Source organism: Bos indicus x Bos taurus, chromosome 2 (assembly GCF_003369695.1).
Source record: "Bos indicus x Bos taurus breed Angus x Brahman F1 hybrid chromosome 2, Bos_hybrid_MaternalHap_v2.0, whole genome shotgun sequence".
Lineage (NCBI taxonomy): Eukaryota > Metazoa > Chordata > Mammalia > Artiodactyla > Bovidae > Bos > Bos indicus x Bos taurus.
This window is the reverse complement of record NC_040077.1, coordinates 94,578,196-94,602,794: the sequence shown is the minus strand read 5'-3', so window position 1 is coordinate 94,602,794 and position 24,599 is coordinate 94,578,196.

Here is a 24,599-nt window from a genome sequence, read left to right as displayed (position 1 = left end):
AACTATGCTGTATTTGAGCCTCTGTGTTATCAACATGTATAGACATTCCTTTCCAATTTATTGGACTTACTGTTAATAGATTTTAAAGAGGAAATACTGGTAGTTTGTTTTGAATTATTTAATACGATAGCATGTTTTAAGGAAAGAAGGCAATCCTCAATTATAACACTCTTTGGGGAGTACACAATCTATTTTGTGGTGATTTGCTATATTGAAGGGCTGATAAATAATGCATTTTGGCAAAAACCAGGAAATGGTAAGAGCAGCAGAAAGGTAGTGCAGTGCAGTGATGGGAGCATACAATTCACGATTGAAGGTCTTATCTCAGTACAGTTTTATGAAGAATTTTAAAAGGGGTACACGTGGAATCACTAGATAAACTCTGATATACTGCAAACTTGTCAATTATCATATTTTGGAATTTACACTTAGTTAAATGTTTATGGTTGATAAAAATTATTAGAGGTAAGTGACAGATTTGACATACATCTCTGGTATTTGATATTTATGTCATGGAAGAAAACGAGGCTTTACGGTAGTATGAGCCTTGGGGCAGATCATGGCTGTAGTTTGCTGATACCCAGGACACATATTCTCTTTCATTTTCTGGAACAGCTCCCAGACATGGGGCAACATTTGTGAGTGAAAAACCACCCTCTGAGGTTCAGTGCTGCATATATATAATATATTATAATGGTTTTATCAATATACATGTTCCTTAGTATCTAAGAGTTCCTTTTCCTTTATCATAATATCAACTGTTCATCAATTTATTGGCTCTCTGTTAATAACTATGAAGAAATAAGATATAAGTCATGGTCAGTCAATAAGGTGAGGTAAACAAAAAAAGTAACCCACCTGCAGTCCAGTACCAAAATATACATAAAGGTGAGAACAGTAATCAGAATCCCTACTTGACAAAGTTTCTCCTGCACACACTCTGTAATGCAGATACTTTGCTTCCTCCCACCCCGACAGTCCTTCCCTACAGATGCGCCCTTGACCACCTAACTTCCTACTGTTTCTGTCCCCTGACATCCTTTGCATTTCTTCCTAGCTTCTCTAGAATCATTTCTGACTTATCTATTTTCTTGTGGATCAGGTTTCCTTGTGCTGACTGTGGAGTATGTAACCGCTCTGACATGGCTTTAGAATCACTTCTCAGAAATTAAGCCATGCTAAGCAGTCCAAGGGCTTCACAGGTGGCACCAGTGGTAAAGAACCCGCCTGCCAATGCAGGAGACATAAGAAACTCAGGTTCGATCCTTGGGTCAGGAAGATCCCCTGGAGGAGGGCATGCAACCCGCTCCAGTATTCTTGCCTGGAGAATACCATGGACAGAGGAGCCTGGAGGGCTACAGTCCATAAGAGCATAAAGAGTTGGACATGACTGAAGCATGTCATGCAAGCAGTCCAATAGGCTAGCCAGGAACCATGTAGGGTGCTCTGTGTGTGTGTGTGTGTGTTCAGTCGCTAAGTCATGTCCAGCTCTTTGTAACCCTGTGGTCTATAGCCTACCAAGCTCCTCTATCCATGGGAGTTCCCAGGCAAGAATGGAGTGGGTTGCCATTTCCTCCTCCAGGGGATCTTCCTGACCCAGGGATCGAACCTGCATCTCTTACACAGGCAGGTGGATTCTTTACCACTTGAGCCATCTAGGAAGCCCAGGGTTTCTGAGGCCTTGTTAAGTAGGGACTTGAGAGTACAAGCTGTGACAACATACCTATAGCAAGCATCCCGAAGAGCCCGAAGATGTCCCGAAGCAACATCTTCCTTGATGTTGCACTCAGAGGAAGAAGTAGTACCTCTAGCAAATCTGGTCACATTCCTCTTTGCTTGACACCAGGCCTACCTACAGATTCTGTTGGCCATTTCTATGCTTAATACCAGGTGAAAACCTCACATAGTTGTTCCAAAGTAAAAGGAAATATTACCAGAACAATGAAATGAAGTAATGAGATGAAAAATGATAATAAAAATAGCACATCACAGAAGGAAGCCGGTCTTATTTAAAATGAGATAAATTTAGATAAAAATGGCCAAAGACCTTGGAATCAGAGAAGCCATGAGTCAAGAGTTATTGAATCCATCCCCCCTCTTAGTGTAGAGATTTCTTGCACAAGGGCTGAAAAGTCAAATGCATGTATAGGTACCAGCAGGTAATAAAAAAAGCATTTGCCATACAAAAAGGAATGGTGGGGATGGTGGTAAACAGGAAAATGCATGTCTTGTCTACATGGGGCCGTCCTTCCATAGCTCAGTCCAATCGTTGTCTGTGAGTAAGTTTAATGTTGCTAGACCTTTCAATTTTTTAAGAACTGGAAATCCAGATTTTTGGTGATTTTTAAAAATTATTAAATATTAGCAACTTATTCAAATGTTTTAAAATATTGCCTGAAGTTAAAGAAAAGCTAGATGTGAACCAGACCTGATTCACAGTGGTGACTTTTTCTCTATGAAAAACCAGACTGATAGCACAATAAACATTTCAACACCTCTAATCCTGAATGTTTCCCTATTCTGAACCAAAGCTTTCAATATTAGTGTAATTTCCACGTAATATAACTCTATTCTCTGGATCAACACAGGAGAATCCTGTTCCTGTACTTGCTTTTTGTTCTTGAAATATGTCTTCCAAAAACAAAATGCCTAAGCTTTTATTGGAGAAGGCAATGGCACCCCACTCCACTACTCTTGCCTGGAAAATCCCATGGATGGAGGAGCCTGGTAGGCTGCAGTCCATGGGGTGGCTAAGAGTCGGACACGACTGAGCGACTTCACTTTCACTTTTCACTTTCATGCATTGGAGAAGGAAATGGCAACCCACTCCAGTGTTCTTGGCTGGAGAATCCCAGGGACGGGGGAGCCTGGTGGGCTGCCGTCTCTGGGGTCGCACAGAGTCAGACACGACTGAAGCGACTTAGCAGCAGCAGCAGCAAGCTTCTATTACCTCTTTCCTTTTCTAATCCATCCAGTCCCTCTTTGTTCTCCAAACTATCTTTTTTTCTTTAATTTTTTGTTGACTTGTGCTTTTCTTTAAATTGTTTTCATCTTACTCTTTCTGAAGTACCTACAGTGACTCTCTACTGCCTTTTATTTCAAGAGCCTTCATGATCTGACCCATGGTTACCATATAAACCTCCTAGTTTATATCTTCTGCTCTAACACGTTGCTGTCATTGTCACTGTTCAGTCACTAAGTCGTGTTTGATTCTGCGACCCCAGCGACTTCCCTATCCTTCACTGTCTCCCGGAAGCAGCACACTGGGCTTCCCTATCCTTCACTGTCTCCCTGGATTTGCTCAAACTCATGTCCATTACGTCGGTGATGCCATCCAACCATTTCATCCTCTGTCACCCACTTCTCCTGCCCTCTATCTTTCCATCATCAGGGTCTTTTCCAATGAGTCAGCTCTTCGCATCAGGTGCCCAAAGTATTCATCTTCAACATCAGTCTTACCGATGAATATTCAGGGTTGATTTCCTTTAGGATTAACTGATTTGATCTCCTTGCTGTCCAAGGGACTATCAAGAGTCTTCTCCAGCACCACAGTTTGAAAGCATCAATTCTTTGGCCCTCAGCCTTTCTTATGGTCCAACTATCACCTCCACACATGACTAACATGTATATAATGTTATTAGCAGGAAATAATCCCATTCCTGATGTTTCTTTCCAAGGGAGTGGAAGTCTACTGCATTCTGCTCCTGGCTTCCCTCTGTCACTTTCCTGGCTCCACCTTTGGGATACGGAAGTGATTTGTCTGATAAGTAAATCTGAGGTGAATAAACTGGACATCACAGATCAGCTTTCCTTTCTCCTACTGGGACTGAGTGACCCACAGAGGACAGAAGTCCTCCATCAGAACAGAATAAGGCTTTGGCCTCTAGTCTTCTTTTGACTTGTATAGACTCTGGTTAGAGAACTAGGGAGCTATTAATTAGGCCCTCTGAAAAATATAACCACCACATTCCCTCTCAACTCTGAAGATTCAGCCCAACTCAGAAATTGCCCCATTGATCATTGCGACTAAAGGGATTAATTCCAGAGAATTTAAGTAACTTGCCCCCAAACTAGTCAGTAGTAGGCATGAGTTTTATGTTGATAACAACAAAGTCCCTTATTTTTTCTTTCTAAGTGCAACCATTAGGAAAAACTTGATAGAGTTTTCAAAGTAGAAGATTAAGTAAGGCTAAGTTAGAGGAGGATCTCATTAGCATGCAAGGAACAAAATCTTTGGCAAAAACATCAGTGAGACGAAAACAGACTCATTGTAAGCCTGAAAAAGACCCCATTCAACTCCATCTTCATAATCTAGTCCGCAGTCACTGGTAGATTCGAGGGCAGCAGTTAAACTTTGACATTTTCTGTACCCTCTCCATCCCAAACAACTTCAGCTAAGTCAGTTTTCAAATTTAAAGCATTTCTAGAAACAAGATACTGTTTAACATAAAGGCAATAAAAAAAATATGATGTCTCCTTATTGTCTTTTTCACCTTCAATATGTTTTACCAAGATTCATTTACATTAGTGACATATGTGGAGAGTTAGTCAAAAAAGAACACAACATTCCACACATCATCAAGGAGACTATCTTTCCATTGATCTATATTGACATGAACTAGCAACATGGCTGACATATCCCCTTCTTGGACGTGAATTTTGCCCCGTTACTGAAATTCCTTCCTTGCGCTTCATAAATCTGACAGTGTGAGCCTCAGGAAGTCCAATTATCAAAGTACTGGCTGGCATTACCTCTAGTGGGCTAGAAAATGAGCAATTCTGTGTTTCCAAGGACTCTGGCTATTTAGAGTGAAAACAGAAAGGACCCCAAGGACCTATAAAAGATGCAAAATTATTCAAACAGTGAAATTTATTTATTTTTTTCTGTTCTTCAGACTACCAACTGAAGAATCTGCCAATCACTTTAGATTTTAATGTGCTGGGAATTAAAGGAATTACTATATATAGCAGCATTTTAGCTGGCAAAGAACTATCAGTTTTAAATTAAGACTTTTTTTCCCAGTGAAGCATTTAGTGCATCAGAGAAACTATTCAGCAAGAAGCCTCCTTCTCCTTTTCCCACCCTGAGGCCATAACCCCAGTCACTCTACCATAAACACAAATGTTCATTGATATAGAAAATCCTTTGAAACCCATCCAAACATTTCTCTCCACTCCCTCTACTCACATGCTTCTAAAACCTTTAAAATTTATTTTTTAATTAGAGGATAAGTGCTTTATAATGTTGTGTTGGATTCTGCCATACAACAGCAGGAATCAGCCGTAATTATATATATATATATATATATATATATATATATATATATATCTCCTCTCCCTTTTTAGCCTCCTTCCTTCACCCCATCCCATGCCTCTAGGTCATCACAGAGCACCAGGCTGGGCTCCCTGTGTCATATACCAACCACTCACCAGTTATCTGTTTTATGCATGATAGTGTATATATGTTAATGCTACTTTCTCAATTTGTCTTTTCCTCTCCTTCCCACACTGAGTCCAAAAGTCCTTTCTCTATATTTATATCTCCATTCCTTCCTTGCAAATAGGTTCATTGGTACTATTATTCTAGATTCCATATACACGTGTTAATATATAATACTTGTTTTTCTCTTTCTGATTTACTTCACTCTGTATAACAGGCTCTAGATTCATCTACCTCATTACTACTGACTCAAATTCGTTCTTTATTATGGCTGAGTAACATTCCATTCTATATACACCACGTCTTCTTTATCCATTCATCTGTCGATGAACATGCCTCTAATATTAAGATTAAAAAAAATGAACATACAGGTAAATAAATATCACAGGCCTATGGAGTAAAATATAAGGAAAGATGGACATAGTCATAGAGGGTCCTAGCTGCTCATCAACTAGCCCATGGCAATCTAATCTCTCTCTTTTCTGGGCACAAAGTAAAACTACATTTCTCAGCCTCCCCTGCAGTTGTAAGAAGCCATATGATTGAGTTCTGGCCAATGCGATGCAGGCAGAAAAAATGAACATCACTTCCAGACAAAAAGTATTTGTCAGCAGATTAACACTTGATGTCACCATTTTGTTAATCCTTTCCCTGCCCAGGGGCTGCTGCTGCTGCTAAATCACTTCAGTCGTGTCCGACTCTGTGTGACCCCATAGACAGCAGCCCACCAGGCTCCCCCGTCCCTGGGACTCTCCAGGCAAGAACACTGGAGTGGGTTGCCATTTGCTTCTCCAATGCATGAAAGTGAAAAGTGAAAGGGAAGTCACTCAGTCGTGTCCAACTCTTTGCGACCCCATGGACTGCAGCCCACCAGGCTCCTCCATCCATGGGATTTTACAGGCAAGAGTACTGGAATGGGGTGCCATCGCCTTCTCCATCCCTGCCCAGCTAGGACCTGGTATTTGTGACATTTTTTCTGCTCACTCTGCTTTGAGGAGCTCTAATGGGTGATTGTGTACTAATCCAAGCCTTTGACTTTATTCTTAATGGGCTTCAGAAGTCTAGAATATGCTGATCCCATCCAGTGCTCTGATACAGGTGAGACAGATACCAGTCTCTCAGACAGCACTACAAAAAAGTTGGAATTTTGGACATGTGGCCCAATCCTTTCCCTCCCCAGAGAGAAGCTGGGATTTGGGATTTTTTTCATTCTCTAACTCAGTACTGAGCCAAGAGGAAAGGCTATGGTAAGTCCTTGCATATTAATCCAAAGAACTGCCTTTGCTTTTAAAAGCTCCCAAGGCAGGGAGGGTGTTGACCTATCAGCACTCACATTCAGGCAAGGAAGAATCCAGTATATGGTCTATGCCCACAGAAAAGTCAGAATGTTGGACACACAGCCTAATCTTTTCTTTCCTTATCCACAGAGCTGGAAGTTTCCCATCATGTGGGACTGTACCAAAAGGAAGGATTATGGCAAAATGGAGCCTCAGATTCTCCTACCAGCTTCAGTGTGGCTTGTTTTGCTCTCTTTAGTGATAGAATCAACTGATTTCTTGAGGAAAAAAGGGAAAATTGGTCCATGTCTTGTTGTGGAATCAGTGTGTCCATGGGAGAGAAAATGACAGAAGTCTCCCTATTCCCTCACCTTGCTCCATCTTAACCATTTTTAAGTACACACATCAGTGGCATTAAAAACACTCACAATGTTGTGTTACTGTCACTGCCATCAATTCACAGATCTTTTCTTCTCATGAAACTGAAACTCTATACTTATTAAGCAATAATACACCATTCCTCACTCTCCCCTTTTCATACTGTTCGTGCGGTTCTCAAGGCAAGAATACTGAAGTGGTTTGCCATTCCCTTCTCCAGTGGACCATGTTTTGTTCCAACTCTCCACCATGACCCAACCATCTTGGGTGGCTCTGCATGGAATGGCTCATAGCTTCATTGAGTTACACAAGGCTGTGACCCATGTGATCATTTTGGTTAGCTTTCTGTGATTGTGGTTTTTCTTCTAGAGGCTGTGTATGGGACTATAGTTTTTGCTTCTTCTTATAGTTCTTGCCTCTGCCCTGTGATGGATAAGGATAAGAGGTCAGTGCAAGCTTCCTGATGGGAGGGTCTGGCCATGGGAACAACTGGGTCTTGCTCAGTGCTCAGCAAATCTTTAAACCAGTTGTCTGCTGGTCGGTGCGGCTGTGCTCCCTCTCTGTTAGCTGTTTGGCCTGAAGTGACCCAGTCCTGGAGTCTACAGGCTCCATATAAGGGCTACTGGTGACCCCCGAAAGGACTTATGCCAACACGCACCTCCCAGGACTGCTGCTGCTACTGCCCTTGTCCCCATAGCAGGCCACTGCCGATCCAGGCCTCTGCAGAAGGACTTCAACACTCACAGGCAGGTCTTGCTCCGTTTCCTGTGGAATCACTGATCCTCTCCCCTGGGTCCTGGTGCACACAAGATTTCGTTTGTGCCTTTCAAAAGTCTCTGTTTCCCCCAGTCCTGTGGAAGGTCCATAATCAAATCCCATTGACCTTCCAAGTCAGGTTCCCTGGAGATTCCCCGGCCCTTTGCTGGATCCCCAGGTTGGGAAGTCTAATGTGGGGCCTGAACTTTTGCAACAGGGCGAGAACTTCTTTGGCACTTTTGTTCTCCAGTTTGCGGGTCACCTACCTGGTGGGTATGGGGTTTTATTTTTTCATGGTTGTGGCCCTCCTACAGTCTCGTTGCGGTTTCTCCTTTGTCCTTGGACACGGGGTATGTTTTTTTTGGTGGGTTCCAACATCCTCCTGTCAATGCGTGTTCAACAGCTAGTTGTGATTTGGGTGCACTTGCAGGAGGAGATGAGCACAGTCCTTCTACTCTGCCATCTTGGCTCTATGAGCTCTCTGGCACGGCCTGGGCCAGGGGGGTTGCATCGGCCCACCCACAAGGTCCAAACCTTCCAGTGACTGGAGCAGGTGCACTAAAAGTTAACCACCATCTTACCGTCTGTAAAATATCAATGAATTTGACTACTCTAGGTACTTATATCGGAGAAGGCAATGACATCCCACTCCAGTACTCTTGCCTGGAAAATCCCATGTCCAGAGGAGCCTGGAAGGCTGCAGTCCATGAGGTCGCTGAGGGTCGGACACGACTGAGCAACTTCACTTTCATTTTTCATTTTCATGCATTGGAGAAGGAAATGGCAACCCACTCCAGTGTTCTTGCCTGGAGAATCCCTGGGACGGGGGAGCCTGGTGGGCTGCCGTCTATGGGGTCGCACAGAGTTGGACACGACTGAAGTGACTTAGCAGCAGCAGGTACTCATATAAGTGGAATCACAGGGTATTTGGCCTGTTGTGACTGGCGTATTTCATTAAAATAATGTCCTCCAGGTTCATCTGTGTTGTCACATGTGTTGCGTCTTGAGTCTTTGAAAATTATAAGAAAACCAGAATCTAAAGCCAGCAGTGAAAACGACAAAGATATGATTTAACTTACACATTAGAACTGTCAAAAATCTCAAACACTGACAGTGCCAGGAAACAGAAAAAAAGAAAGAGGACGACATGGAAGAGGGCTTCCCTGGTAGCTCAGTGGTAAGGAATCTGCCTGCCAATGTGGGAGACACAGGCTTGATGCCTGGTCTGAGGGGATCCCACGTGCCACGAAGCAGCTAGGCCCATGCACCACAACTATTGAGCCTGTGCTCTAGAGCCTGGGAACTGTGACCACTGAGCCCACGAATCGCAACTACTGAGATCCACGTCTACTGAGGTCTGCAGCTACTGTGGTCTGCATGCCCTGAGCCTGTGCTTCAGTGAGAGGGGCCACCACAATGAGAAGCCTGCGCACTGCAACTAGAGAAAAGCCCACGTGTCAAGAAAGACCCAGCACAGCCAAAAATAAATACATACTAAGACATAGAATATAGGAAATGGGAGATGTAACAAAAGACAAAGGGTATGAGAATCCTCAGAATGATGATAAAGAGAGATGCTTGATGACAATGGTCCTTAGACAGAGAGGGGCAACTGGTTCAGATGGAAGAAGGTCAGAGGGCTCTGGGAGAAATCTTGTCAAGAAGATCAATTAATAAAAGACATAATACAGATGAATATAATAAAAAGAGACAGACAACTAGAGGAATGTGGCCTTGAGTTAGTGCTATATGTTGTACATAGAAAATAAATATAAATAGACAATTATAAATATACATATAAATAGACAAATATAAAAAGACAATTATTAAGTCCAAGGAAAGCAAATTTGGGCAGAAAAAGAAAAGTTATCCTAGAATATCAACTATCAATAGCATTTTATAGCAATAAAAACATTAACTCCAAATATTAATCTAACCAAAATTATGATATGACTAAATTAGGTCAGATATATGGGAAAGGGGAGCCTGGTAGGCTGCAGTCCATGGGGTCGCTAAGAGTCGGACATGACTGAGCGACTTCACTTTCACTTTTCACTTTCATGCATTGGAGAAGGAAATGGCAACCCACTCCAGTGTTCTTGCCTGGAGAATCCCAGGGACAGGGGAGCCTGGTCAGCTGCCGTCTATGGGGTCGCACAGAGTTGGACATGACTGAAGCGACTTAGCAGCAGCATGGGAAAGGTATGTTCTCATTTACCACAGCAGAAAATCAATAGATTTTGTATAAGCTCTCCTAAAAATATGTAGTAATATAAGCATGTTATTTAGGTAATGAAAGTAAATACCAAAAGAATCAGCTAAGATTGTTTAACATATTTGCTTCTAAGAAAGGAGAAATAGAAACGATAAAATAGTCAAGATAGAAGCTGTTATTTTTTTCTTGTAAGAAAACCTTTAGAATTATTTGACTCTTTACATACATTTAAAACTTCAGTGCAAATTTAAAACCTAATTAAAGACAATAGCCTTACACTTATAAATTATCTTCATCTATACCCACCAACATGATGAGCTCGACAGACAGTGAGTAAATACAGCATTTTGTATTTTGATTGTTATATACAGCCATCTAGGAAAATAGACACATGTATGTTTTTAATTATAAAGTTAACAGGTTCATGACAACTAAAACCAATATGCAATCCTGAATTGATCCTGGACCGAAAGACAGATCTATCTATCTATCACATTATTGGAATAATTGCCAAAATTAGAATAAGGCCCATATTATTATTAAATAATATTCCATTAATGTTATTTCCTGATTTTGATAATTGTACTATGGTTATGTAAGAGAATTTCTGTCTTCTTTAGAAATATACACTGAATGGTTTAAGGGTAAAGGAACATCTGGTCTACAGTTTATTCTCAAATAGTTCAGAAAAAAATATTTACTTCTATATCTACTTTTCTAAACAGAGAGATTGCTCACAGACTTCAAAAACAAATATAAGGATACGGGGGTGGGGAGAGGGTGAGTGGGTAGGGGACAGACTGGGAGTTTGGGACTGACATGTACACACTGCTGTATTTAAAATAAAATGTCTTTCCATGAAAAAATATAATGAAATACGTTTGCATCCAAAAATAAATAAAAATGGAGAGGCTAATAAAGGGAATGTGGGAAAATGTTAACAATTAGTGAAACTGGGTAGAGGGTATATGGGAGTTCTTTGCACTATCCTTACCACATTTCTATAAACTTAAAATTATTTCAAAATAAGAATAATAATAAGGCAATAGATGACAGTAATAAGCTGCTAGAAAGAGCCCAACACATTCACCCTCAGTTCATATTCAGTTCTCTAATCTTTATATGCTATTCTCATTTCTGTAAATATAGTGGTAAGAATAGTTTAAAAAAAAAACTTACTTATTTCAGTCGAGATATCACAGGAGCTCAAATATTTAAATATTCCATCACCACACTCATTGAAAAACTCTAACAAGAGTTGTGAGGGAAATATTTCCTATTCTCTTCTTTAAGCCTACGTTTTTATCTAATACAGATCAGTTAACATGTATTTCTTTTACTTTAGCCTAGAATTGATCTAATCACTTTAGTCTTTCAAAGTGTAGATTGAAAAAGCCAACTGTTTTATCCCCAAACTATATCAGTTAGAACTGCATATGGCTTAAAACACATTGATAAAACCTAGTTTTTATTATGTGACAAAAGTCCAATGGCAGGTTACTGCTGGCATTCACCCAGCTCAACGGGCCAGGGCTGGTGTTTCTATGGATCTCTTGGTCTGTCCCTCATTCCCAAGATGGCTGTCACAGTCTTCAAGCATCAGTTTTAAGGCAGGAGGAAAGAGGCAGGAGCAGCACGAACCACATGGCTCCTCTACTTAGTCTTCATTTCATGTCCCACTTAATAGAACTGAGTCACAAGGTCACCGCCCAGGAAGGATGAGGGAGGCTGGAAGAAAGAACAAAGAACAAAGCAGGATTGTCATAACTGGCTTCTCGGACCACGGGTTTTACTTGGAAATTCTTCCTCCTTAAGACTGAACCAATTACCACCCTGAATAAAACTGGGGCTCTGTTAGCAAAGAAGGGAGTAGAAAGACTGGGAAGCAACCAGAAGTGTCTCCCATGCCTTCCTCATCCTAGTCATCAGACTACTGGTCACCGCCTAGAAGTCCTGTGCATGCATGCTAGGTTGCTTCAGTCGTGTCTGACTCTTTGCGACTCCATGGACTATAGCCCTCCAGGCTCCTCTGTCCATGGGATTCTCCAGGCAAGAATACTGGAGTGGATTGACACACCCCTCCTCCAGGGATCTTCCAAACCCAGGGATCGAACCCACATCTCTTACATCTCCTGCACTGACTGGTGGTTCTTTACCACTAGCGCCACCTAGGAAGCCAACTATTCATTCAAGTAGATGCATATTAAGACCTTCCTGTCAGTTAGAGTCTTCCAAGCAGTTTTTAAGTTCAAAAGCAATTTTATGAAAGGAATACAGTGGTAAAGAGAAGGTGAGCTGTCAGAATAGTTGTATAACTTATATGTCACATGAATAGTTGGAACCTCTGCAGCTTGTTCACCATAGTACCTGTTGCAAAAAAGTTAGGAGAAACTTTGGAAGCTGATCTGTGGCAATATTTTCAGCCAATATTTTACATTGTCTGAAGAACAGCTTTACTATTCTAGCAAACTACCCAATAACAGAAGCTATAGTGGTTCATGTATCATCGACCATGTTTGCATAATTATACATAATTGCACAATTATTCTTGCAACTACATTTTCATGCCTTTAGGCTATAGGAGGAAACTAAAGCCATAGGAGAAAACAAGTTGTGTAGGAAGAATACGTAGCGTGAGAAAGGGAGAAAAGTGACAATCAAAGATTGCTCTAAAGAGCATTCACATACAAGACCATCAGAAGAAGAGGGGAAACGTAATACTTGTAAGATTATTTAATTCCTAAAATGTTCTTTTACAGTGTCTAGTATAGTGTTTACCCTGTTAAACTTTTTATTTAACTATATTTTCATTCTCACAATTCCTAATTGTTTTTCATTTGTGACCTATTGGTTCTTTACTCAGATCTGCCTATTCCTATTTTGTAATTTCTTTTTACATATACATTTACATATATTTTAATTTTATTTATTTTTGGCTATGCTGGATCATCATTGCTTTGCACGAGCTTTCTGTAGTTGCAGCGAGTGAGGTCTACTCTTTGTTGAGGTGTGCAGGCTTCTCATTTTGGGGGCTTCTCTTGTTGCGCAGCACAGATTCTAGGTGAGGGTTTCAGTAATTGTAGCACTCAGGCTCAGTAGTTGTGGCTCGCGGGCCCTTGAGCTCGGGCTCAGCAGTTGTGGAGCACAGGCTGAGTTGCTCCATCACATGTGGAATCTTCCTGGACCAGGAATCAAACCTATGTCCTCTGCATTGGCAGGTGGATTCTTATCCATTGTGCTGCCAGGGAAGTCCTATAATTTCTTGTTCTTTTTCTTTTTTGAAGATCAGAAACCTATTTTTTTAATCATTCAATATGTTTCTATTATTTTGCATTTTACTAGGAGTGAACCATCTGACTATTTTGCTCTCTTTTTTAGTGGTAGTTTTCATAATGCTGAATTTGTATTATGGGTTGGTAGGCTAATCTTAGATGGAACAGGTTTGTTGCTGTTTTGTATTATCTTATTTTCTCTCTCTGTGACAATACCTCTCTCTATAAACTATGTGGTTGCCTCCACTCGGCCCCCAGGGAGACCCATCACTCAAGTCCAGAACCAGATCTTAGACTGAAGGACAGTTCCAAGTGCAGAGTGATGGGGCTATTTTAGATCTAGCTACAGAGCCAAACAAGTCCTGCTGCTGGGCTTGCTCTACTTCCTCCTGCCCCCGCTGCAGGGACTCAGTTTTATAAAGCCACAGCTTCAAGCAGTGATCAGAGCTGTTTCCACCTCCTTTCATGGTCAGGGTGGGCCCACCTGGCCTTAGCCTTTACATGGGGATGCTGGCCCTGGTGCCCCACCGCATGTCAGTCACTTTGGTTTTCTTTCTGCTGCAGAAGTCACTCTCCTAACTCTGTCTATTTCTGAACCTAGAGCCCTGCAGTCCCAGCTTACTGCCGAGTGTTTCCATTTCTGGCGCATAAAACTGTTGAGTTATTGTTTGGGTTTTTGTTCCTTATTGCTAGGTCTTTTAAGTTTGGAGCAGAGAGGAAATGTTTAAGGATATGCTCACAGTACCACTTGATGGGGAAGTCTGGAAAGAAACAAAAGTAAAGTGTGACTATAGATAAATCTGTTGGTCAGGAGTCAGAAGTTGAAGAGCATCACAGTGTCCTCAAGGATGGCCTTGTTTCCAAAGACATGAAGATAACCTAACCAAAAGGAACAAGCGTGTCAGCTGAGGAATGAAAAATGCTCAAATGCATATTTATTGTAAGACTAGCACAGGTATATTCCAAAAAGGAATAGAGAAAAGAGAAAAAAGCATTGCCAGGATAATCCATGCAATTTTCCAAAGTCCATTCCATCAACCCCATGACCTTAAACCTAGAAGAAATGCAATCAAGAGATTAATTATGATATTAAATTCCAAATTTTATTAAAGAATCCATCTCCCCTGTAAACTGTCCTTTTAATTGCATGACTCAGAAATTTGCACTGAGGGTCCACCAGTCTCCAGGGCTTTCTAGCATTCTCTTCTCATTGGTGTTCATTCTGCATATTGTAAATTTCTTAAGTTGCTTTCATATTTGTTGCCTTATTCCTACTGTCCAAATGCTTAACTGAGTTTGAACCCCATCAAAGAGCACGTGTTCTCTCTTATAACAGTTCTCACTCATTTACAAAAGGCATCTCCCATTGCCCAGTGTATTTTCCCATACCTCCAATTTCCTGCTCATGTCTGTTTCTATTTCTCCCACCAGATGTCATGTGTTTGTTTGTTTCCAGTCCTATGATGTCATCTATGCTGAAGATGCTACTGTTTTAGACTTTGGAGTCTAAAATTTTTTTTAGTCCTAACAGTCCTACTTCCTAGGTTAGCGTTTCCTTCCGCCACCACATTTGTACCAGCTGGAGAATCCTTCCATCAGTGTATTTCTGAGCTGAAGTTACCACTGGTAACATTTCTCAAGCCGTTAGTGGTACAGGAAAGCAATATGTCTTATCCCATGCATTTCCTAGCTTTCTTTCAGATCAAGAAGAACACTGCTTTCTCTACCTCTTTTCCTATAGTCAGTTCAGTTCGGTTCAGTTCAGTCACTCAATCATGTCCGACTCTTTGCGAGCCCATGAATCGCAGCATGCCAGGCCTCCCTGTCCATCACCAACTCCCAGAGTTTACTCAGACTCACGAGTAAAGTAATGCCATCGAGTCAGTAATGCCACCCAGCCATCTCATCCTCTGTCGTCCCCTTCTCCTCCTGCCCCCAATCCCTCCCAGCATCAGAGTCTTTTCCAATGAGTCAGCTCTTCGCATGAGGTGGCCAAAGTACTGGAGTTTCAGCCTCAGCATCATTCCTTCCAAGGAACACCCAGGACTAATCTCCTTTAGGATGGACTGGTTGGATCTCCTTGCAGTCCAAGGGACTCTCAAGAGTCTTCTCCAACACCACAGTTCAAAAGCATCAATTCTTCAGCGCTCAGCTTTCTTCACAGTCCAACTCTCACATCCATACATGACCACTGGAAAAACCATAGCCTTGACTAGACAGACCTTTGTTGGCAAAGTAATGTCTTTGCTTTTCAATATGCTGTCTAGGTCATAACTTTTCTTCCAAGGAGCAAGCGTCTTTTAATTTCATGGCTGCAGTCACCATCTGCAGTGATTTTGGAGCCCCCCCAAAAAAAGTCTGACACTGTTTCCACTGTTTCCCCATCTATTTCCCATGAAGTGAGGGGACCAGATGTCATGATCTTAGTTTTCCTATAGTGACACAACCTAATTCCTTACTCTTGTATTCCACTTCCATTTCCCCCTAGAGAATCCCTCTTTCTTTCAGTTAGAGTCAAATTTAGGGGCTTTCCCCCCAAACTTCCACCCTTTCCTAAGTTATTCTCATTCCTTCCCTACAACATATAGGGTTACACTGTTTGTCTGATTGATGTCATCATTTTCTTTATGTTCTCTCTCCATTGAATTGCAAGACAAAATCTATTTTTAAAGCTAGATCTATTCTTGTCCATGTTCCAGACTTGCCACTTGTACATGAAGGTGTTCTTTAGAGCAAGCTTTGATTCTCACCTTTCTCCCTTTCTCACTCTATGTGTTCTTTCTACACAATTTGTTTTTTCTTATGGAACTTCAATTTCCTTCTATAGACTAAAGGCATGAAAATGGTATTTACAAGAATAAGTGTGCAGTTAAGTATAATTAAAACAAATTTAGGCATGTATGATCAAAGACCTCACGAACAAATCTAAAAGATAAGCAAACCTGATTAGGAGACAGTATTTGTCATGTACTTTAAAGATTATCTTACAGAGTAATAAGAAAAAGATTAGTGATATAATAGAAGTGCAAACAGAGGCTATGCGTAGATGATTCACAAAAAATACAAATGGTCATTAAACATATGAAAAGATGCTCAATCTCACTAGGAACCATAAAAATACAAGTTAAAACAATAATGGCAAACTTTCTATGCATTAGATTGCCAAAAATGGTTGATTTTCTTCTTGAACTTTTGCAAGGTTTGGGGGAATGAGTACTTTCAGATATTAGTAGTGGGGATACAAATTGGCTCAACCAGTTTGTACTTTTGCTACAACTCGTAAGTTCTACACATAGACTTCTATCATAATATGGCCCAGAAACTTATATGAGGGTTCCATGCAGCACTATTTATGATAGAAGAAATTAGTAACATTTTAACTATCTATCAAATAGGAAATAGCTAAACAAGTCAGATTCACAATATTATATAGCAGTTAAAAGGAGTACACTAAATCAATTTGCATCAGCGTGGATAAATCATAAAACATAAATGTTTATTTAAGAAAGCAAACTACAGAATAATATGTGTAATATGTTGGGGGGCTTCCCAGGTGGCTCAGTGGTAAAGAATTCACCTCCCATCAGTTCAGTCCCTGGGTCGGGAAAATTCCCTGGAGTAGGAAATGGCAACCCTCTCCAGTATTCTTGCCTGGAAAATTCCATGGACAGAGGAGCCTGGTGGACTAATAGGTCACCATTTGTCAAATACACACACACACACATGATATTAAAACAATATTCTGTATTGGAAATAAAAGCAAAAATAAACAAATGGGACCTAATTAAACTTAAAAGCTTCTGCACAACAAAGGAAACTATAAGCAAAGTGAAAAGACAGCCTTCAGAATGGGAGAAAATAATAGCAAATGAAGCAATTGACAAACAACTAATCTCAAAAATATACAAGCAACTCCTACAGCTCAACTCCAGAAAAATAAATGACCCAATCAAAAAATGGGCCAAAGAACTAAATAGACATTTCTCCAAAGAAGACATACAGATGGCTAACAAACACATGAAAAGATGCTCAACATCACTCATTATCAGAGAAATGCAAATCAAAACCACTATGAGGTACCATTTCACACCAGTCGGAATGGCTGCGATCCAAAAGTCTACTAGCAATAAATGCTGGAGAGGGTATGGAGAAAGGGAACCCTCTTACGCTGTTGGTGGGAATGCAAACTAGTACAGCCACTATGGAGAACAGTGTGGAGATTCCTTAAAAAACTGGAAATAGAACTGCCTTATGATCCAGCAATCCCACTGCTGGGCATACACACTGAGGAAACCAGAAGGGAAAGAGACACGTGTACCCCAATGTTCATCGCAGCACTGTTTATAATAGCCAGGACATGGAAGCAACCTAGATGTCCATCAGCAGATGAATGGATAAGAAAGCGGTGGTACATATACACAATGGAGTATTACTCAGCCATTAAAAAGAATACATTTGAATCAGTTCTAATGAGGTGGATAAAACTGGAGCCTATTATACAGCCAGAAAGAAAAACACCAATACAGTATACTAATGCATATATATGGAATTTAGAAAGATGGTAACAATAACCCTGTATACGAGACAGCAAAAGAGACACTGATGTATAGAACAGTCTTTTGGACTCTGTGGGAGAGGGAGAGGGTGGGATGATTTGGGAGAATGGCATTGAAATACGTATAATATCATATATGAAACGAGTCGCCAGTCCAGGTTTGATGCACGATACTGGATGCTTGGGGCTGGTGCACTGGGACGACCCAGAGGGATGGTATGGGGAGGGAGGAGGGAGGAGGGTTTAGGATGGGGAACACGTGTATACCTGTGGTGGATTCATTTCTATATTTGGCAAAACCAATACAATATTGTAAAGTTTAAAAATAAAATAAAATTTTAAAAAAAATTAAAAAAAAAACAATATTCTAAAAACTCATAATAGTGATAACCTCCAGGAATGGAGGAAAAGAATGTATCACAAATGGGAAGCAGGGTAACAGCCAATATTTTAAAGAGCTTATTAAATATGATATAGTGTTCAAGTGTTTTACATAAATTATTGCATTTTATCCTTAAAACCACCCTATAAGGTAGGTATTAACAACATTTCCATTCTCCAGATAAAGAAACTTAGGCACAGACAGGTTAAGTAACTTGCCTAAAGTTACACAGTCAGTTAATTGGTAGAGTACAACGTAAGCCAAGCTAATCTGGCTATAGGCCTCCTTTAATAATGATGCTTGGGATACACATTGGGGGCAATAAGATAGTGCTCCAGGAGGACCTCACAGCCACTTTAACTGTAGGTTTCTGGTCTGTTGAAAGGAGAGTGTATTCAGGAATCACTTATAATGTTAAAAGTCAATTCCAAATAGGAAAAGCAATTACTGATACATCTTAGATGGAACACATCAAAAAGGAAAAGATAAATGAGTGAACAAAGAGAAGAAGGAAAGAAGGATGGGAGAGAGAGAAAAGGAGGGAGGAGAGAGGAAGTTTTCTCCCATATGTTTTCTAGCTTGAAGGAGTGAATGAAGGGAAGGAGAGAGACAACAAAAAAGGAGAGAAAAGGACTCTTTATCTGTTTAGTGATGAATTTCATTGTGATGTCTTATCAAACACTTCTGGTGATCTAATATCTATGCCATTATTAGAATTTATCTCAGCCCATATTGAGAAAAAGGAGATTAAAGGGAAATAAAACCCTTGGATAGTGCATGCATTCTCCTGTCCACAAATGCGAGCACCACCAGTCCAAAATTCTCTACAGAGCTCTTTCTTCCGTGAGCTGAGCCCTCCTTTGCCCTTGAAACTAATTCTTAGTGCACTGTGACCAGTTCTTTTCCATTATCCAGAGAGGTTAACTGGCCTGCAGTCATCCTCATTGTTTGGCTGTGATGCAGAGAAAAGACAATTCCAATGAAGTTTCAATTAAATCAAGGAGAGAAAGAAAAGTTCTTCTTAGTACCAAAAGTCATTCATTGTCCCCCAAGACCATCCAGGGGACAGTAGAGCACCTCTGTCTAGGAAGAGCTCTCTTTAATCACCCCAGCTCTATAGGAAACCTATTTTCCTAAAAACTCAATGAGAGAAAGCCCTGCAATGTAAGAACCTCAAAAGGAATTGTGTTTACCCTTCCTTTCAGCATAGAGAAAGTTCCAGGCCCTCGCACAATGCCCTAACTGTGTTCTTGGACTTGACCAATCAGTTCAGTGTCTGCTGGCAACCTCTTTGCAAGTGGAGTAGTAACTGAGGGATGTGAGATTTGAGCTCCCCCAAGTGGCCGGTCCCATCACTTCATGGCAAATAGATGGGGAAACAATGGAAACAGTGACAGACATTTTCTTGAGCTCCAAAATCACTGTGGATGGTGACTGCAGCCATGAAAGAGAAGACGCTTGCTCCTTGGAAGAAAAGTTATGACAAACCAAGACAGCATATTAAAAAGCAGAGACATTACTTTGCCGAAAAAGGTCTATCTAGTCAAAGCTATGGTTTTTCCAGGAGTCACGTATGGATGTGAGATTTGGACTATAAAGGTGAGCATCAAAGAATTGATGCTTTTGAACTATGGTATTCGAGAAGACTCTTGAGAGTCCCTTCAACTGTAAGGAAATAAAACCAGTCAGTCCTAAAGGAAATCAACCCTCGATATTCATCAGAAGGACTGATGCTGAAGCTGAAGCTCCAATACTTTGGCCACCTGATGCAAAGAGCTGACTCACTGAAAAGACCCTGATGCTGGGAAAGACTGAAGGCAGAAGGAGAAGGGGACAACGGAGGACGAGATGGATGGTTAGCCTCACCAACTCAACGGACATGAGTTTAGGCAAGCTCAGGGAGATAGTGAATGACAGGGAAGCCTGGCGTGCTGCAGTCCATGGGGGTGCAAAGAGCGACTTTGGACATGACTTGAGTGACTGAACAACAAAGTGGCTGAAACCTTCTGCTCACCTGGATGGGTAAGCTGGATTTTTTCTAGCTATTCTGAACTTCTCAACTCTGTGTGCAATCCATTTATCTTCTTTTGATGTTTTTTTTTTTATAGTGTTTTCTGAAATATTATTTTGTGATGAGTTCTTATCCTGAAACATTGAATATTACAGTATTTGTGACTGGGGTTAGCCCAGAATTTTTCTCAATAATAGATTGTACAATCTGCTTATTCTTTTCTGTCTGTTTTTGTCAACCCACATGGCACTATTTATGTGAATTCATTTTTGGAGCCATTTTTTTTTTAATTTTTAGGGCTGTGATACAATTAACTTAGTACCAGACTTTCCAAATATTCTGTGACAGAGAAAAATGACTTTGTGTGTGTAATTTACTCTAAAGTAGTTCTCAAAACAAGTCATCTAGACCTATGATTAAGAACAAAAAAAGCGCTTCCCTGGTGGCCTACTGGTTAGGAATCCACCTGCCAATGCAGGGGACACTGGTTGAATCCCTGGTCCAGAAAGATCCCACATGCCATGGAGCAACTAATCCCAAATACCACAGTTACTGGCCCAGCACTCAAGAGCCCATGCTCTGTGGCAAGAGAAGCCACTGCAATGAGAAGCCCTTCAATTGCAGCGAAGAGCAGCCCCCCAGTCACGCAACTAGAAAAAGCCAGCACATAACAGCAAAGACCCAGCACAGCCAAAAATAGAGAAAGAAAAATGTTTTTTAAAAAAAGAACAAAACAAAACTTAATTGAGTTTGATCCACATTGCAAGCATGCTAAGTCACTTCAGTTGTGTCCAACTCTTTTCAACCCCGTGGGCCGTAGCCCACCAGACTCCTCTGTCCATGAGATTCTCCAGGCAAGAATACTGGAGTGGGTTGTCATGCCCTTCTCCACGGGATCTTTCCTACCCAGGGATTGAACCCTCATCTCTTATGTCTCCTGCACTGGCAGGTAGAGTCTTTATCACTAGCGCCACCTACATTCCTCACCCCCGTATAACTCAAGACCACAAAACACAGAGCCCCTTAGCCAAAGCTTGCAGTATTTCCTTCCTCCTCTGTCTTAGGAACTCCTTCCAGATACAGAGCTAGTCTTGAATTTGGCAATTTTTCTTGATGCAGAAGCATATCTTCTCATTTCAAAAAGAAAAAAGTTCTTTCTCTTAAAGAGTAAGATAACCAAAGTTAAAAGGCAAACCACAAATTGGGCAATACTGCAATGACTATGATAAAGCACTTACATAAAACTCTAGGAGAAAGATCATAACCTCTATCAAAAGAAGATATAAATGTTATTTCCAAAAGAGGAAACACTAATGAGCAACAAAATTTGCAAATACTTCACCCTCTAAAGAGATCAAAGAAATAAAAATTAAAACAAGATAACATTATGTCTACTTGTTAACAAAGATGTTTGAAATGCTAAAATGATGCATTCACGTGCAGTAAAATAGACTTTGGACAACTTATTTTTGAAAACAAGCTGACGGTTTTCAAGTCTTATTCCTCTCCCTTCTGCTGCCCCACATCAGGGCAAGCTGGTAAGAGAGCACAGACGCTCCCTTCTTTCATGCAGCTAAGTTCCAACTGTACAAGCCCTGGCCCATGCCTGAGAAGCCACATCTGTAGCCCACCCGTTAACCCAATAAAACCCCAAACCAGCCACATTTCTTGTTCTCTCAAGCCATTTTGAAACATGCTTGCTACTCTTTTCAAAATGTCTCAAAATGTGAGTGATAAACCTCTTTCTGTCCTCTTGGGGGGTGTGTGTGAGTGTGTTATCACCAGTCTTGACACCTGAACCAACTGTGGGTAGGTGGTCCATCTCATCTCTACAAAAACCCTGCTACTTGAGGTGTTAACTTCGCCTGGTCAAGACAGTATTTGCCAGATCCTTGAGTGTAAAGCTGTGTTTTTCCCTTTTTGTCATCAATAAATATTTCCTAGAGAGATAACTATATAAAATCTGATTCTTTACCTCACTTTCACTCACTAGTTTTGACACCCATTAATATCAATCATTACTCTAATTTTTGCCAAATGGAGATTTTCTAATATCATCAATTCTTCCACATTTAGTAATTATCTTTCTATTCAAAGGATTTTCTCTAGCCTTTTTTATTTATTTATCCAACTTTATTGAGATATAATTGATACATCTCAATTATATGAGAAGTTTTTACCCTTTGACCAATTATTTCCATTTCCCCTACCTCCTAGCCCTTGGCAACTACCATAGTACTCTCTGCTTCTGTGAGTTTGACTTTTGTAGATTCCACATGTTAAGTGAGATCATACAGTATTTATCTTTCTCTGACTTGTTTCACTTAGCATAATGTCCTCAAATTCCATCCGTATTGTTGTGAATGGCAGGATTTCCTTTTTTATAACTGAATCATACTCTACTGTGTGCATGTATTCCAGATTTTCTTTATCCATTCTTATGTAGATGAATACTCAGGCTTTTTCTATGTCTTAACAATTGTGAATAATGCTGCAGAGAACATGGGGGTGCAGGTATCTCTTCAAGACACTGATTTCATTTCCTTCAGATCTATACCCGGAAGTGAGATTGTTGGACCATATGGTGATTCTAAACGTCAGGAAACTCCGTACTGTGTTAATTTACTTTCTTACCAACAATGTACAAGAGTTCTAATTTCTCCAAAACCTCAGCAATCCTTGTTATCTCTTGTATTGGGTAATCGACATTCTATCAGGTATGAGGTGATATCTGATTATGGTATTGATTAAATTTCCCTGATGATTAGTGATGTTGGGTATCTTTTCATGAACCTGTTTTGTATATCTTTGGGGAAATGTCTATCCATTTTTAAAATAAAACTATTTGATTATTTTCCCTATTGAGTTATATGAGTTTCTTACTTGTTTTAGGTATGAACACTTTATCAGATATATGATTTGCAAACACTTTATCCCATCTTGTACATAACCTCTTCATTTTGTTGACACTTGCTGTGCAGAAGTTTTTTAGTTTGATACAGACCCACTTGTTTATTTTTGGTTTTGTTGCTTGTGTTTTTAGTATCATATCCAAAAAGTTGTTATAAAGACCAGTGTTAAGAAGCTTTTACCCTATATTTTCTCCCAAGAGTTTTAAAGTTTCAGGCCTTACATTTAAGTGTTTAACCCATTTCAAGTTAAATTTTGTGATTTTGTGAGTGGTATAAGACAGAAATCAAATTTCATTCTTTTGCTTGTGAATTTCTAGTTTTCCCAACACTTTATTGAAATAGAGTATCCTTTCCCCTTTGAATTTTCTTGGCTCCTTTGTCAAATATTAGTTGATGGTAAATGTGCAGGTTTTTTTCTGAGCTCTCTGTTCTGTTCTATGGTTCCATGTGTCTATTTTTTACGCCAGTATTATGCTGTTTTAAATACTATTGCTTTGTGTTTCTGCAGTTGGGACCACAGCAAGTCAGTCACCTGACTATGAGCTTGTCTTGCCAAAATAGCTCTCCTTGGTCTTGAACTGTACCAAGTTTTCATGATCTCCTACCTGGTACCGAAGACTCTTATGGAAGCAGTTTTATTTATAGTTTTTCACCATTTTTCCAATGTTATGCTGATGCCACACTGCCTGGATTATAGTATCTTTAAAAGTTTTGAAATCAAGCATTATAAGCCCCCAAACTTTCTTCTTCTTTTTCAAAGTTTTTGGTTATTCTAAGCCCCTTGCATTTCCATATAAACTGGAAAATCAGACTGTCATTTGCAAAGAAAAACAAAACAAAACTGTTGAGATTCATACTGGATTGTAGTTTAGGGAGATCAGATCAGAGCAGATCAGATTAGTCGCTCAGTCGTGTCCGACTCTTTGCGAACTGGCATCTTAATAATATCTACTATTTTAATTCATGAGCATAGTATATTCCTCCATTTAGTTGTCTCTTTTAATTGCATTGTTTCCAGTGAGAAGTCTGTGGTTACCCTTATCTTTCTTCTCCTTTACATATGAATTTTTTCTCTGCCTACTTTTAAGATTTTTCTATCACCATGAGAGTTGGACTATAAAGAAAATTGATCACCGAAGAATTGATGCTTTTGAAATGTGGTGTTGGAGAAGATTCTTGAGAGTCCCTTGGACAACAAAGAGATCCAACTAGTCCATCCTAAAGGAAATCAGTCCTGAATATTCTTTGGAAGGACTGATGCTGAAACTGAAACTCCAATACTTTGGCCACCTGATGCGAAGAACTGACTCATTGGAAAAGACCCTGATGCTGGGAAAGATTGAAGGTGGGAGAAGGGACGACAGAGGATGAAATGGTTGGATGGCATCACTGACTCAATGG